We start from the raw sequence: 6,000 nt of genomic DNA on the forward strand, positions 1-6,000 counted from the left end.
GCAGGAAAACTACAGCACGAAGAAAACATCAGTTTGGGACAAGAATGTGATGTAAAAGTACTTGAGCAAGAGGGAGTACATAAATGTTTTGGAACTGATGAAGAATCAACAATAAAACATGAACAAATGCAAATAAAACCCAGTAAGGAACATTTTAGAAGGTTTAAATTAATATTAAAAACAGCATTGACATAGAGGAACAAAATTCAAGATATAAACCAATTTTCTCTTCCTGTCCTAACTTACAGTTTTGGAGTGATTTACCAGCGCCAAAACATGTTGGACAGGTTAGAAAAACAAGAAGGATGCTTCATCCTCATCAAATGATTTATAAAAATCAGTGCATACCAAGATTATATATCCCACGTTCTGAAGGAGGTATGGGCCTCTTGAAATCGATTAACTGTATAGATCTGCAGTTGTGGGATCCATACATATCAGTTGACTTTACAAGACCCAAACGTAGTGAAAGTTTTGAAAAATGAGTAGAATAAATCTAAGATGATTTCCCTGCTTAGTTTAGCAGAAGCAAACTGGCATCAAGTGGGAATGTAAATCAAAGCAGAAGTAGATATGAATCAGGCAGCAACTGAATGTGCCAAAAACAAAAGAAATAATATAAGTTGTAGGATCCAATGAGAAGGCAAGAAATGTGGAAAATGCATAAATATAATTGCAAGCATAGAAAACTCCTCGAATAATTTCATGTTATCAGGATCGAATACTGGAATGGTTAAGGAGAGGCGAATTCAAGCCAAAAGATGAAAGGTTTATATTGGCAGCCCGAGATAGTGGACTATGTACACATTGGTTTGCAAAGTCCATTGAACATGTTGGAGAAACAGACAAATGTAGGTTTTGTAAAACATAACTGGAAACAATCGCACACATTGTTGCTGGTTGTGACATACTAATGGCAGAAGGACTGTATACTGAAAGGCATAATAATGTGGCAATGCTGTTGCACTGGGGATTGTGCAAACATTATAATATTGTAGTAGCTGAAAAACACTGGAAACATTAGCCACAAAGCATCATAGAAAATGACGAAGTCTACATTATATAGGATCTCCCATTATCAACAGTTCAAAAGATGGATGCAAGAAAACCAGGTATAGTGGTCCGTTAAAAGAAGACAAAAGTAGCATTGTTCATGGAAATTGCTACACCCAGTAACTAGAGTGTCTTGCATACAGACAAACACAAAGTCATAAAATATCAGGATTTGCAGACAGAAATGAGAGCAATGTGGTAGAAGGATACCCATAGAGTTCCAATACTAGTAGGGGCAACAGGTCTTATAAAAAAAGAATTTACAATCATACTTGGATATGCTATCAGTACATGTAACTCTGCAGAAGGATTCATTACTGTGCACATTGCGGGTGCTGGGAAGAGGACTTATGGCTAACATCAAGGACTGAAACAATATTAATTTCATGAACTTTAATTGTACTGTGACATAGGAATGGGGTCCATTCCTGTCATGGTATCAGACACCCAAAAGACTTGGAGTATCATAAACAGATCTGTATATATAGAGGTAAAAGAAGCCCCCATAGCTGTACCTTTGACCTGGGAAAAACATTTTTGCTTAAAATAAAAAACATGTTTGATTAGGATATGTTCTGTCAAACATATTGAAAAAGAGTTAAATCCAGGTCAATATATATTTGCTTTAGTTAACCAACATTCAACAGCTAAAAACCCCAGCTGATGGGATATGTTGGTATATAATGATTGAATACCTAATGTAATATTAAACCACTGATGTTCCTTTTGATGGTGTTCTAAGATTTGAAGAAAGTGGGATATGAAATTTAGTACATAACATAGTCAGAGTAGCATTCCATTTTTGGATGTTATCAATAAAAATGCAAAAGGCGCTATTCAAACAGCACTTTATAGAAAACCTTTTCATAAGAGTGCTGTATTGGAACCAAAGAGCTACCATCCATCCTATGTTATCAACAACATACCAAAGTAACAATTTTCTAGTGTGAAACGTATTTGTTCTGAACAATAGGATTTTCGTAACCAGGGGAGTATACTTTCACAAAGATTTTTGGAGAGGGGATATAAACAAGCATTCATTTCTAAAACTAGGGATTCTATCAATAGGCTAGGCAGATGAGTACATTAGTCTACAAATCACGGGTTTCTACAAAGAGCATTACTTTGTTGCATATTCAGTAAAGCCTACACGGTCCACTCAAACCACGTGCATGCCACGGTATGACACACACATGATAGTGCAACATTTTGTATTCAGTAAGTGGTTCTACATGCCATGTAGAGCCATGCAAACATGGTAAAAATCGTGACATACTAATTTCAGCATTGGCAGCTGAACTGTATACTAATCAACCAATTCAAGATGCAGAAGCTATTCAACAAGCTATAAACCTGCTGGACATACTCAGTCCTGGTTTTCCCAGCAAATTTCAAAACCTATTGGAATACAGCCATGAAAACTAGTCTAAATGGAAAGAATGTTAGGGGCTGCTGTTGATCTAATTCATGTGTATTTGCAGCAGGCCCAAGTCTATGCTGCTGCTGCTGCTAATAGACCAGGCCAAGAAGGAGAATTGTGTTTAGACTCCATTTAACTTTTCACAATCTGCATAAGGTGGAAATTGTAGAGCGCTACAGGGTGAATAGAGACACTACATTAAATCTGCAACCTCTGTCATCCTCAACTGAAAGCAAGGGCAAACTGAGGGAAACCAGTCCCAGTGAAGACTAAAGTATGTGTAGCACTTAGAATTTTTGCTACAGGAACCTTCCAGAGACCAACAGCAACCATGCTGGGGGTGTCATAGGAATCAGCATTCAGGATCCTCTATGAATTCTTGAATGCTATGCTACAACATGCTAGTGGGTACATATATATTTCCCGGTACACCTAAGAATAGAGCCAGAACTATACAGGAGTTCTACCCTGCACCACACTAATCTGAAGTCCTGGGTAGCATAGACTGTACACATGTAGAAATCAAATCACCACCTGGGGAACAGGGAAGGGTGTACATAAACAGAAAGAGTTTGCAGTCCACTAACTACCAGGTCATGTGAAATGCTAAGGAAATCATCCTGGCACAATTGTCAACTGTATGAGATGTTTACTAGGGGGATATCCCACAGGGTCATTTACTGGGGGATGGAGGTTATGCACTGCAACTGTGGCTGATAATGCCCATCAGAAATACAGACATATCAAATGAAGAACATTATAATGAGGCACACACTCAAACAAGACATATCATAGAAAATGTGTCTGGACTGCTGAAGTTGTGGTTCCAGTACCTATATACATCTGGGGGAGCCCTGCAGTACAATCCCAGTACGTTTGCTGAAATATTCACTTTCTGTGCCATTATTCACATTATCCTGAGAAAACAACTTCAGCATGATCACCAGGGGAAGGGCCACGCATCCTACCACCAGTAGCAAGGTCTCCACAGCCACACACAGGTGGGGAGTCATAGGGGAACCATCAGCCACTGTAAGTGTAAGCAGACATAGGTGAGCACAACATGCCCTCGCACTGGCCAAAAGTCACTGGATAACACACACACACACACACACACACACACACACACACACACACACACACACACACACACACACACACACCACCTAAGGGGCTAAAACCTTCATCCTACAGACATACATACAGTAACATTGATGCCAGGCAACACTCATTTATTTATTTATTGCATTTGTTGACCGGGAAAGTCCACTGGGCCAAGAAGAGCCCATGTTCAGTGGAGGCCCGGGGAGAAAAGCTCCACAGAATTATATAATTACAATTCAACAGTAATACATACATAAGTAAAAAAAAACAATCTTGATACATAGAATGAGTAAAAGATAATTTGAAAAGAAAAAAATTGGACATTATTAAAAAAGAATTTGAGTAAAAAAGGACAAAGTAATTGCATTAATTCCATAGAAAAAAAATTCCTACTATTTGTGATAGTTAAACTGTGTAAAGTTTGTGAAGGAAGTTATGTGCTGGGAAATTATGGTGGATTAAAAACAGAAAAATCCTTAGTGATTTGCAACAGTTAAACTGTGATTATAGTAAGAGAAGGAATTCAGGTGTCGGGGTTGTTCGGTGGGGTACAGGGGCATAGCCAGTGTGAGGAAAAATATAGTTTGAGGGATTTTTTGAAGGAAACAGGATTATTGATTGATCTGAGTGGGGGATGGAGATTATTCCATAACTTGGAGACAGAATGAGAGTACATCATTTGGCCAGCTGCCAGTTTAGGTTTCTGAATGGATAATAACATTTTGTTTTCAGACCTGAGATGGTGATTTGGGTGGTAAGTGGTCAGTATGGATGCAATGGAAGGGCAAGTTTTAGGCTAAAAGATTATCTTATGGGCTGTAGTTAGTTGTATGTAACTAAGGTGGTGAGGGGATTCAAGCCAGTTTAGTTTATGGAGAGATAAGCAGTCGTGATTGGGATTGGAGGTTGGTGAGGATAGGGGCTCCATATAGAAGGGTAGGAAGTAGGAAGGATGAGACCAAGGTTTTCTTGCAGGGAGATTGATGAAATAGTTGTGCCTATATAATGCATCCTGTCGTTGATGTGTTTTTTTGATGTTATTGTGAAGGTGAAGGTCAGAAGTTAACTTGTCATCAATGATGACCCCTAGCAGTTTGGTGCTAGGGACAACTTCAATGACAGTGTTATTTTGGGCACTTACGTGAATTTAGGTTTGTTAATAGGGCTAGATTTTGTAGGGGTAAATAGTAATAGTTTTGTTTTGCTGGGGTTAAGATCTAGATGATTCTGGGACATCCAGTGCTCTGTGGAGGTAAATGCTTCTTGGGTAAGATGTTGAAGTTCTGTGACAGATTTTGAGAAGCAGATGATGGTAGAGTCATCTGCATATGTACTATGTGTAAGAGTGTTATGAAAGTTATTGACAAATATACTGAAAAGGCACTCATAACTTTTACTTACCCATGTAATGGCTGTGAACTGCTACCATCAGACAGAGTCAGACACCAACTAAAATGCTCACTTCTGCCAGATGGTAAGTGTTGAACCTGGAAAAGAAAAATAAATGTATAAGAATACAAATGAATGGCATATCCTTGCATACTATTACTTAGTAATGTAAGTAAGTATAACGTTGATGATTTTTACAGCAATTACATCATGATGTGACAACAGTGACTTATGTGAATAAATATGTCTTCTATCAACTAATAGTCTACATGCATCAAAGATTCACACATTCCTAGCTCTCAAATGTTCAGATTTTCAAAGAATCTCTGCAGTTTGGCCTCACACTTTTTGTACTGGCAAATTATTAAAGAGTAAATTTAGACATGAATGACCCACTTTTCAGTTTCAGACTTTATATCCCTCATAAAAAACATAACAATAGTAATACAAAACCTTTTATTTTATCAGCTGTCTTAATGTTTGTAAGACCACAATTTTTTAAAAACTCTCCCTATTTTTGGGCTTTTGTCCCACATTTATTTATGGCTTTGTCCAGCCGTATTGGTCTAAGAGGTTTGAGGGATGTACACATTACAAAAACCTGTAAATAAGCAGTAGAATTTACAAAACAGCATCACAAACAGACATACTAAGCAATAAGTCAGCTATGCACCATGACTATCAGGTAAAAGACTAATGCATCCCTAAGTTCAAAAGACAGAAAAGAAGGCACAGTTATCATCATTTTTACAGAGTGTTGGGGGGGCAGCAGGCCAAAGCTGACACAATAGGTAATGAGTTCATGGGAGTAAGTAAGAGAAGCAGGCAGATATTTGGATACAGTATAAAATGGCCAGTGAGACAGAATGAGCTGAAAGCCTCACAACTAACCCATGTAACTGTTATGTGTGTCTGTCTGTAATGGCAATCCAGGTGAATTTGGTGTGTGAGTCTGTGTAAGAACACAGACAAACTTTGTGCTAGCTCTATGTCCTGGTATGTGAGACAGGTGTGTGCTGTGCATGGTAGAGGTG

The sequence above is a fragment of the Protopterus annectens genome, chromosome 2.part0 (assembly GCF_019279795.1).
Source record: "Protopterus annectens isolate FY-2018-M chromosome 2.part0, PAN1.0, whole genome shotgun sequence".
Taxonomy (NCBI): domain Eukaryota; kingdom Metazoa; phylum Chordata; order Ceratodontiformes; family Protopteridae; genus Protopterus; species Protopterus annectens.